This window comes from Phalacrocorax aristotelis, chromosome 26 (assembly GCF_949628215.1).
Source record: "Phalacrocorax aristotelis chromosome 26, bGulAri2.1, whole genome shotgun sequence".
NCBI lineage: Eukaryota > Metazoa > Chordata > Aves > Suliformes > Phalacrocoracidae > Phalacrocorax > Phalacrocorax aristotelis.
The window spans coordinates 254,878-265,845 of NC_134301.1; positions in this window are offsets into that span (position 1 = coordinate 254,878).

Below are 10,968 nucleotides of genomic sequence, written 5' to 3' on the forward strand. Positions count from 1 at the left end.
GCAAAAAGAGTGGGGACCAGTGTGTGTGGGAGGGCAACGTTTTGTTCCCTGGAAGGTGAGAGTCAAAACAATATTTCCCAGCACCTCCTCACCTGCTCTCCCCTCTATGCACACAGCATTTATGCTACAGAGCAACTTCACCCGGTGGCAGTGGGAGTCTCTGGGAATCCAGGGCAAGAAGCAAAGGGGCACTGGGCAAAGCAGCAGCTCTACCCACAGATGGGGACATGAACAAGATTGTCCCTGCCTGGCGGGGGCGGGTGTGGATTGCGGCCCATGCTAACCTTCATCAGCTCTTGGCAGAGATGGGGACGTTCCTCCTTCCTGTGTGGAGAGTTTGTGGCGGCTTGGAAAGGCCAGCCTCTCCAGAGCACCGTCATGATGCCAAGGATAGATGCGCGTGAGCTGGTGCCCATTTTGCTGAGCAAAGAAAGGAAAACAGAAAGAAGGTCAGGTCAAGTTACTACTGGTGATCAGGACTGAGGCTTTGCAGCTCAGACCACGGTCTGCCTGTACCAGGTTTCGTAAGCTCCAAGGCTCAGTGTGGTCCAGAGACCATTTACAACCTCACACCCATCCTCTTCACTCTGCACGGATGCTAGCTAGTCTGAGACAGCTTTCAGCTGTGGAGCCTGACAGCACATCATGGCACGGACTGCAGACCTTCGCTGGTGGCTTAACCTTGCTAGCAGGCACTGCTAGCACAGAAGACCTGCTCCCTTAGGGCTTTATAGACATTAGCAACCAGAGCTAGTAACTGGGGTTCGGAGTTTGTTGTCTACTTGAGAGGTCATGCTGCAGCCTCATCTACTGCATCCTCTCTGCTAGCTTTAAGCATGGCCACATAAACACGTATCCCTCAACATCCTCACCAGCAACAACCAAGCATTCGTGGTGCATGTGAGGGGGTGGAAGAAGCCCAACACACCGCTCATGTCCACCCTTGGGAAACAGAGATAGTTTGGGCGCAGACTGCCCAGCTGTGCTCCCTCCCAGCCTGACAGACCTCTCCAATGCACAAATATACCTGATGCAGCACATTGAGTCGAGAGCCATGGAGGGGCCTGGGTGAGCTGGGGCAGTGCCCAGTGCACAGGGCAGGGCAACAGAAAATATTTGAGATTGCAGGTTGGACGAGATGAGTCACGCACAAGGATGGGCAGTCCAGCTGCCGGAGCTGGCTGCTCAACTCTCCACCCCTACCGGCACAGTACCCTGGGAAGCTGCTAACCGTGGGAACCAGCATATCGCAGCAGGCCGAGCGAGTACAAAAACATGGCTGTTGCTGAGAGGAGATTAAAACTGTCCATCTCTGCAAAGCAATGACTTAGTGAGAGGAGCAAAACCCGCGAGCTCAGCAGGTCTAGGTGCTCGAGATTGGCTGCTCAGCCTGGCAGGATCCCCGTGGCAATCAGCCAGGTATTCATAACATAATGGGAACAGTGCTCACCCATTCCTGCTGGGGCCTGCGTGTGTTTGTGAGATTTCATAGACACACCCTTCAATTCAAGGCTTTGGAAAAAAAGCTCAGCACCTGGGGAGGAGGGGGAGAAAGAAAAAGGGAAGGAGCCACTTCAGAGCTGAGGAATCCCAGCTGTGACTCACCGCAGGGCAGGCGGCAGGGGCTCTGACGCAGGAAGCAAACAGGGCTGGGAACGCCAGGGAGAGGGTCAGGGGGGTGTCTCTGTAGCCCTGCAAGGGGATCTTGCAGGGCAAGGCAGCCCCCGCTGCGCAAAGCCAGCTCACTAGCCTCACCCAGAATCCAGCCTCCTCCTGCAAAGGGGGGCTGGTGCCATCAGGGTCCAAGTTGTGCTCATGGAAATGGGCCTGGCTATTTTTTAGCATTAATAAACCTGGCATGCATGTTTTCCAGCTCCCTAACGCACATGTGCCCAGCTCTACCCGCCTCTATGGCACCAAGATCAACTCCAAGAGTCTCAAAATCTCCTTTGTCTCCAACATTTCTCAGGCTAGTGATATCCCAGTGCAACACCAAGGCCTTCCCTGGCCAGCAATCTCTGCCACCCAGCAAACGCTGGCCCCTTTGAAATGCCCCACCAACACACACAGAGGAAAAAAGTTCACACTTAGAAAAGGGACTATAAAACATCTGGGGTTTGGTTTCCAAATCTTCCGGAGCCTTATTGTGTAGCCAAAGCGATCTGTCAGCTCCTTGGTGCAGGATAAGCACAGGAGGGCTGAAAGATACCACTACCAACATAGGAATGCTGGTTTGGTGCCTTTTGTGTAGTTTGCAGGGGTTAGAAATACAAGGCAAGGAGTAAGGTAACACCAATTCAGATCCATAGCTGCAGATCCACTCTAGATTTAAACCTGCCTGTCCCACTGACCTCAGCAAGGTGTAAATCCAGCATTCCCTTAGCACTTCACTGCACAGAAGCCTGTGAAACTTTAGTCAGTGATGCTGCACCAGTTTAACCACCCAGTGCAGCTCTCCCAGTGGGTGACACTGTTTTAAGTCCCGGTACCTGAAGTCTGGGCAACATGGAAAAAGAGTTGCTCTCCTAGTTCAAACCAAAGCTCCAGCCTACCAAGAACAGAACACACTCAGAAACTGGGACCCCAAAAGACTTACAAACTAGACAAGGGGGAACAACTCCAATTGTCTTTTTCTTTTAAAGCAGCGGGCCACAAGATACTAAAAATAAAATTAAGTTTATTTTGCCTTGGATTTGCCCAGGGGCAAACCCAAAACAGAGCAGCATGCAACATTTACTCCTCACAAGAGCCAGACCTGAGCTCGCATCGGACAAGCCCTTTGCTCCCACAGATTGCTGTTCAGCCTGTATGTCAGTGCTTTCTCCAACCTAGTTTTGAGTGCACCAAGGCGGTGTGGATGAAACAGGACTCCATCCATACACGCTCCGCTGGCACCTTCCCGGACAGCCAGCTCATACTCACGGCAACAAACACCTACAGGACACGTCCTGACCTGAGCGCTGAATTCAGTTCTCCCTGGAGGATTCGCCCACGTACATATCTGGAGTGTGCTCTGCAGATTACACAACGCACGTTATCTAGGGCAACAACGACAAGTGGATCCAGAGAAAAGCCCCTGATTTTGCAAGGTCCTGGGGGATCCCAGGTGGACCAAGACAGAAGATTCAGTGGTTGGCAGGATTGAATTTCAATGCAAAATGACTGACTATAACCCAGAAACATGAACTTCTGCCTTGCTGAAAGCTTCTCAGTCCTTGGCGAGACCTTACGTGGAGTAAGAAGCAACTCAGGGTCACATCTTTGAATTTATAAACCAGTCCTTGACTGCAGCAATGCTCCAGCCCCTTGCACTGGTTAAAAACCTGCCTCACAACTGGAAATAGCCTCTTGGCTGCACCTCCTATTCACCACTGGATTCTGGGATGGATCAGCATTTCAATATCTCGTTCCTAAAGCAGGCTGGTCCTATGCTATTGCTACCCTGACCAGGAAAGACCCCCAATTCTTCACTCAAGCAAAGGAAACAACCCAGAGCAGCATGGCTGTGCTTGTCCATCCAGGTCCTCCAGCTGCATAAGGAAGAGGCAGCATCAGCATGGAAAGACTTATGTTGGTCCTGAGCCTCCTAAAACCCTGCTATCATCATAGGTCTGAGATTAACCCTAGGTTTGTACCTGAAGCAGGTACTTGACAGTGCTAAGAGGACAGAGCTGTTGGGACCAGCTTGCCACTGTACTGAGGACGCTGCTGTCCACAAGCAGCAGCGCTGGCAAATTAAGACTAACTTCAGCCTGACCGTTCAATGCCACGCCATCACCTTGCTCTTGATTCAATGCTGCTAATAACGAGCAGTGGCATCTGCCCCTTCTCTGCCAGCTTAAACCTAAGTGGAATAAGCAAAATTTCAGAGAGCATTGGCTACAGCAGTGTAGTGGGACCAGAGTCCCCGGGGATTTTATGGGAGCTGGACTGCGCCCCTCAGAGTTACTTTTGTGCCAATTTCTCTGCAATTTACTGCAAAGTCTGAGCTTTTTGCAAACCATCCCAGCCATGCAAGGAATGGGGTGGGGATGTTTTGACATGGAGTTCTTGGATCACTTACACATCCCACCCTGCTCCCTCCGTGCTCACCTTTTAATGCTCTCTGTGTGCTCTTGTTTCTCAAGAACATCAAGCAGAGAGCAATACAGATAGCGTAATTTAAGAGAAAACAGACTGCAGGGAGCAAACGCTGCACAGACCAGAGTGAATATGCACAGCCATCAGGCCCGGGCACAATCTGTGCATGTGAATGCAGCATCCAAGGCTACACCTGCGACTGTTCGCACGTACACAAACACATCTACGCACGCAGATGTGTGCGGAAGCATCTCTGAACCCCACTGCTCGTCTGCATGGGCTGCGAAGCCCAGTCTAAGAAATGCCACCACTTAACTGGAAATCTGAGGAGGGACTTGGCCTGGCAACAAAAAGAGAATGCTCGGAGCAGGTCCCGGCTGTTGGCAATGTTGGAGATGAAGGAGGGGCAGAAAGGCCCCTAATTAGCCTGGAGTGTATTTCCTTCAGCAGCAAATACCTTTTGTGCCTCCAGCTGCTAAGCAGAAGGGACAAAAACATTCCCCCTCACCAAAAAAAACACCCCTAAGAGATACAGAATTTGTGCTGCCTAACCAGACGTATTTAGCATTAGATTCACAGAATCCCAGCCTGGTGGGATTGTCAGGGACCTCAGGAGCTCATCCCATCCCACCCCCTGCTTGAGCAGGCACCCCCAGAGCTGGGGCACAGGACCGCGTCCAGGCGGGGCGTGAATGTCTCCAGGGAAGGGACTCCACAGCCCCTCTGGGCAGTCTGTGCCCCTGCTCTGGCACCCGCACAGGGAAGGGGTTTGTCCTCATACTGAGGCGGAACTTCCCGTGTTCCCACTTGTGCCCGTTGCCCCTTGGCCTGTCGTTGGGCACCACTGAAAAGAGCCCGGCCCCATCCCCCTGACACCCGCCCTTCAGATATTTACAGGTACTGATGGGATCCCCCCTCAGCGTCCTCTTCTGCGGCTGAACAGACCCTGCTCTCTCAGCCTTTCCTCACAAGGGAGATGCTCCAGCCCCCGAGCATCTTGGCAGCTCAGTTCCCAATAGCTCAAGCTAATCCTGTGTACATCACTAACTTTACTACAGCAGATCCTCACCTTTGTGTGGTAGCTCAACTCCAATTCACATTACCCCCCCTTATTTTCTTTTCTTCCTGTTTGCTGCAGGTGAGGTTGGAACCAAGGCTGACAAACATTCCCTTATTCTTCGGTTAAATCCTACCCCATAAGAAAAAATTCAAATTCTTCCTACATTTTCACAACAAACAGCTGCTTCTTGCAAAGCAGAACTGACAGGTCTAACGCAGATGTACATGACTGCCCTGGTTCTTTGTGTTTGTCATCTAAGAAGCCTTGCAGAATCACATTTGTTTCATCTGCAGTGAGATCCAGATTCGCTTTTATTCCTCTAACGCACTACTCCAGCCTTTCCACCTGAATCCAAAAGCCTGCAAAATCCAGCAGGTCTTCAGATCCGGAGCTCAACTCTTGAGCCATGAACCTTGCGTGGATACAACCCCTGGTGAAGATGCCTGAAGCAGCCCTACAAAGCAGTGCTCCTTTCACTTCTCAGATGCTGGTGAGAGCTTTCCTGAATTCACAGGAAGGTATTAGGGTTAGTAACAGCTCAATTACACTCATGAACCACGCCAGGGAAGGACAGAACAGGCAGGAGTGACTTTAGTACTTCTAAAAGGGTAACAGACTTAGCTAGGCATCCTGGAGTAGAAGTAGCCTCCCAGCACACACATTCGTGTCCCCCAGCCCATGCAAATACTGCTCTGAAGTTAGGAGAGCCATCAGGGCAGGCAAACGGCCCTTGGGCTGGGGAACCTCAGGAGACACAGCCAGCTCAGGCTTTTTTTTCCACCTTGCTGGGAAAGGAGAATTCAGAGGCTGGGCCACCCAGCCCCAGAGGGCTTTGTCAGCATTGTTTGCAGCAGGGAGCAGGTTGCCGGCCCCGCCTGGCGCTTCCCTTTGTGCATTTGCTGAGCTCTGATCTTACGGCGTCCATTGCCGTGGGGAGGGAACTGCTTGCAACCAGGACAGACGGCTCCAACCTACTTTTGCTGGGTTTTGCACAGAAGGCAAATCTTGCAGGCTTCAAAGCTTCCACATCAGCAAACTGTCTGACAAGTGCCTTCCCTGACGTCTTGTCAAAGAAATGCCAATGTTGGGGAAGTGTGTGTGGGGGCGTTCTCTTCTATGTGGAAGTGCCCAACTTCTGTATTATATTCAGGAACAGCTCATCTGCCGCCTTCTTCCTCTCCCCCAGCCCCTCAGGCCCAGACCAACCTGCTCTTTGCCATCTCCAATGCCCCCCAGTTCCTGTTGTGCCATCGTGCAACCACAGCACAGGTGCCTCTGCCCCACAGCAGGTGCACATGCAAAGCAATTCCTGTGGTGGGGGGAAAATGAGCTGTTCTCCCATCTTATCACACAACCAAATTTGTATTTCTGTTACATGATATCTGTAGACATACCACAGAGAGAGGAACCAGGATGAGCCACTCTCCATGACCTCCCTCTAAGAGATCCGATGGCCCCCTTGCACGTCTCTGGTCTTTAAGGGTCAAAGTCTTTAAGACTACCATTCGACGATATTACACAAGGTGTAATAGCAACTGATAGCAAGCCATAGCAACTGATGGACTCGGTGGGCCCACCTGCCCTGGACCCTGAAATCAGAGCAGTGAGTTGAAAGGAACCAGGTTCTGCATCAACCAGTTGCTCCACTGATGACAACTGTGACAGTCATTAATGTACTTCTACAGGGAACATTAGGTCCCCTGGAAACCTCCAGGTACCTTCTTGGTACATGCCTCTTCTCCTCCCTGTCTCTACACACACATCTGCACATACACAACATTATCAAGTTTACTGGTGGCTTTACAAGCATTTACACAACCAATAAAACATTCTTTTGCCTTGCACTTGTGCCAGCTCTTTGTAAATCCTTCACACTCCTCCTTCTGAGCCTGGAAGAGAACCAGGCCGCCTCTATCAATACTGTTCGTTGTAGTTTACAGCTTACAACTCCTTAAAAAGACTTTCCTCCCTCTCCCCTAAGCCTCTACCCTTCTGAGTCATGTTCTGCACAATGCCTGAAGTCAGCACTTCACACAAACCAGATGAAGCTGGTCTTCAGAAAAACGCAGACACATGCATACAGAGCAGGGAACAGCTACCAGCCAGGACCTGCAGCCTTGGCAAAGAGCGGAGCGAATTTGCTGGTGACAGCACCAGCTAGAAACGCAGATCAAGAGAGAACATGGAGAAGCAGAGCAGCCCTCTGCCCTCCACCTCCCCCGAAGGCAAAGATCACTGTTTGGGACACTAACTAGTCACCTGGGAAACCTGCACCTCGGGGAGAGAAAGGCCTAGCACAGGCTTGCTTTTTCCTTTGCATTACTCTGTTTTTCAACCTACAGCTCAAGGAGATGCATCCTTTGGCCTTGGGAATCCCCCCCAAAATCAGTTTTGCACTGATGTTATTCAAGGTCAGATGAGATTCCTACTTTCGGCATCAATAATGCAATCCTCAGGAGAAAAGAGCTCATAAATACTCAGGCCTTGGCCTTTGGTACCCCAGGAATATCGAATTTGATTCCCAAGTCTCATCCACATTTACTCTCCTTTTCTTCCTCCCCCCTCTCCAAAGCAGCTATACAGCTCACCACTCCAGTGAGGGCCCTGCTCCCTTTCACCAAGCCATAACCTTTCAGACAGTATCTTTTCCACTCAAGGCTTAATACTTAATACACATTCCCATGCTCTCAGGTTCAACACCTTTGCTCTCTTATGGCTTTCCATGAAGCCGATGCTTGCCCTGAGCAAGGTACAATGCGTCACGGAAGAAGCCAAACCATTTTGGAAAGTCCCCCAGATTGGTTGAAGCAAGGTAAAAAGGTGCTTTCACAGGTTTTTCACGTGGCTGCCCTGATCCAAGGACAAGGTTTTCCACAGAGGTGACCTGCAGTGGGCTCAGAAATGATCCAGAGCAAACCAAAAGCAGATCTTTTCTCAAGCATTTGTCTCGAGTAACAACTGCGGGTATTTTGAGGAAAAGACTAAGCAACACCTGTTTAAGTAATGGTTAAGATGTGAGGTTAAAACTCAACCTGAGTCAGTAAGGAATGCACTGCAGGTCCTGCTCTAGGGGCTGGAGGACCATAAATAATTCAGCATCTGCCCTACTTAGCCATCCCAGACAACGGGAGCCAGCGTGGGTCAGGCTGGGAATGTCCAGAGAGAATGCAGCAGTTACTCCAGCAAATCAGTCCCTGCAGATCCGAGAGAGTCCTGGATAACAGCCACTAGGTACATTCCTGAAAAGCCCTCACAACTTTCAAATACTGCCCTGCTAATTCACTTGCCTCCATGCACGAGCAGGAACGAGGTCTAATCCCTGACGTAATGCAAGGGCAGCCCTGCAGAGGAGACCTCCTGCCCCGGTACCATCAAGGCACTGCAGCTACAGGAGGGAATTTATGTTCTCTAGGTAGAGCCTGACACCAGGCCCCACATAGGGCAGCTCGCATACAGCTCCCCTGCCCCCTTTTACGATCACGCTGGGTCACCTGCTCTGACAGGACACAAAGATGCTGGCTGTATTAGAAGGGTATGCTAAAACCTTCACTCTCCTGCATGCTTTCTTCACAAAACATCAGGAAATTCTTCCCCAACACGCAACCAAGGATCATTTCCCTCACACTAGCCACTTCACGGACGAGCTTTTCCCACCACCATCTCACATGCCTGAAACAGTGATCGTCTAGGAGGTAATTGAGATTAAAGGGACACGGAGAAGGAGATGAGCAGTCTCAAGGGCCAGCCAGGAGAGGAGCCGCCCTGCTTCCTTTCTTTTGATCTCTGCAGAGAACACCACGGAGCTGCCCTTCTCTTTTGATGTGTCACCCTGCAGCTTGTTCTCTCGCAGGAGGGCAGGCCTGTTGCAGCATGACTGCTCCTGGATTTCAGCTACTGGGGTAACAAAGCTGCATTTCAGCAGCTTCTATGCATTTCACAGACTTCAGAGTCACTGGGTTGACCCCAGGCATGGAGGGGAACCGAGGAGGCCAAGGAGGGACACCACCCTCAGACTCAGCTCTAACTAAATCCTTGTCACTCACGTGGAAGATGCATGAATTGCTAGGACAACAATAAGACAGAGTTAATTAATATGGAATCATGAAGCACTCCACTCCAGGAAACAGAGCAGAGGATCTGCAGTGCCATGTCTAATCTTTGGCCCACCATTTATGACTTAGATGAAAGGGGTCAATTACAGAGGCACTTATCTGAAGTGCATTCTGCTATGGAAGCAGCCCTCCTTACCCTCCCTGCGTGACAGTAAGGTCCCCACACCAGAGCAAAGGAGTTTAGAAAGCTCTACTACTCTGAAAACATTGTCACTCAAAATAAAACCTGCTCAGGGTGAAGCCGTTCTGTGAAGGATCCAAGGAGGGAGCAGTTTTGTTGCAAGTCAAGATAACAATCCAGGCAGCTGATAATAAGCATTTTATAAGCCTGATGTACAGCCGATTGAACTTGGACTGTCTGGTCATAACAAATAAGGTCTGCATAGCATTTCCTATTTACTCAAGAGCTTATCACACCAGATGTCAGCCTATGCTTCCCAGTGAAATAAAGAGTGCAAGATGACAGGTCCAAGGAAAGGAGCAGCTTGCCCAAGTTCCACAGCCAGCTGGTGACAAGCCTGAGAAAGGAACCCATCCTTCCCAACCTAGAACAACGGTCTTTTAGACTTGAGCCCCTTCAGTCCTTGTCAGAGCATTATAAGCATATCCCAACCCCTGATCATGACCCCAAGCTTTCTTCTTCAAACTTAAGACCCCTTTGGAGTCCAAACCTAGTGGGTGACCCAGCTCTAAGGTAACAAGGACACTCTCCCACATAATTAAATCCAAGAAACTCAAGCGTGAGCTGATAAGAGAATTGGTGGCAAGGCTTCTGCCCATAACGCTCCAAGGGATTTTTGGGCAAAGGCCTGTGGGAAGCCAAGCCTCCCACCCATGTTAACACACGTGAATCTAAGGAGAAAACTGAGGTGCCTGCAACAAAACCCTGAAGACTAAAGAAGGAGCCCACTGCAGGACAAGCTTCCCACACACCACTTATCTGCATATCAACTTCTCCACCAGGTCCACAGAGCCTGCATCTGAGTCTTGGAGACTCAGAAGAGACCGTTCTCGCCTAGGCATCAAACTTAAGCGTACATGGCTAAGCATTTTCATTTTCATAACCAACAGGGCTCAAGGAAGTGAACAGCTAATCTTTTAGACACACACCCCCCCGCTGACCTACTCTAACTTGACCACCTACCAAGTGTTCCTCATTTTACAACAAGGCCAAACAGGACCAGCCTTCAGCATAGGTCCACAGTGAACCTCAGACTCACACCTTGGGTTGGTGGTTGCTTTTCCCCCCAAGCCCGCCCCCCCACCCCCCCCAACTCTGCCAAAAGGGCTCTGTTTCCTCACACCACCAGCTCACCTAACAAATCAAAATGCTGCAAGAGAACTGGCTCCTGCGTGGTAAAGACAAGACATCATGTGTTTGGTTTGTGGCTGGTTTTTTTCCTCAGGTTTCCACACTGCCAGAAACAGATGCTCATATTTCCACGGGTTGACCCCTCTCACTTTTCTCCTTTAATTCACAGGCAGCAAAGTGTCAGGAAGAACAAGAATGAACTTGCCCTCAGCTGAGCAAAGGAAATCCGAAAATCTGCAGCTTCTGCCTTACAAGCTTGTAGCGACAAGCTGCTGGGTTTCCAGCTAGAGGAAGCTGTTTATGGGAGCAGACATGTTGCTGCCAACTCTCAGCCCCTAAACCTGATGCCTCTACTCTTGGGCTGGTCACACATTCTGGGGAAAGTTGAATTAAACCGTTTTTTA